We start from the raw sequence: 685 nt of genomic DNA, 5'->3' as shown, positions 1-685 counted from the left end.
CTACCCCGGCCACTCGGGCCGCCCGGGCCGCCCCGAGCGGCCCCGCCCGCCCCTCGGAGAACGCTGGGCGAGCGCCTGGTCCCGTTCGGGCTGACTCAGCCGCAGGGGCGAGGCGTCTTTCTCTGCAGCATGGGGGTTCTCAGAGAGCCTGGCAGCCTCTCCTCCCCCAGAGGGACCTGAGGGGAGCTCAGGCGGGGGTTGAGCAGGGGCTGCTGGTTTTAGAAGAAGCTTTCCCCTAGGAAAAAATGTAATGGGAAAGGGGGCTGGGCCAGCAGGCGGAGATGGTGAAGGCCGGTGGTTGGTGGAGGTTGGGCCAGGGGAAGTCTAAAAGGAGATTTGGGGGAAGGGGTCTAAACCTTGCTTCTAGGCATCCAAGCCTTTCTTAGCCTCAACTTGACCCTCCGGAAAATGGATTGATCCATTGCTAGGTGTTGCTGCGGCAGGCTGAGGCTGTCCGGAAATTGGAGGGCGGGTAGTCTTGGAAATAGGGTTTAGACGCTCTCTTGTGTGCCCGGGAGGTAGGGGTGGAAAAGAGGTGTGTGTGAGGAGGGGGCCGCCCCAGATCCTTTGTCTCGCCCTTGTGCTTCTCTTTGTCAAGCTGTGCCGCTCCCAGGCTGCGCTGAAAGGTCAGCTTGCAAATACAGGGGACTGTAGATGTCGGACGCTGCAGGAAACTTCCTAACCT

This window comes from Phacochoerus africanus, chromosome 7 (genome assembly GCF_016906955.1).
Source record: "Phacochoerus africanus isolate WHEZ1 chromosome 7, ROS_Pafr_v1, whole genome shotgun sequence".
In the NCBI taxonomy this organism is placed as follows: Eukaryota; Metazoa; Chordata; class Mammalia; order Artiodactyla; family Suidae; genus Phacochoerus; species Phacochoerus africanus.
The sequence above is the reverse complement of the archived record's forward strand: the minus strand, read 5'-3'. Positions refer to the sequence as shown.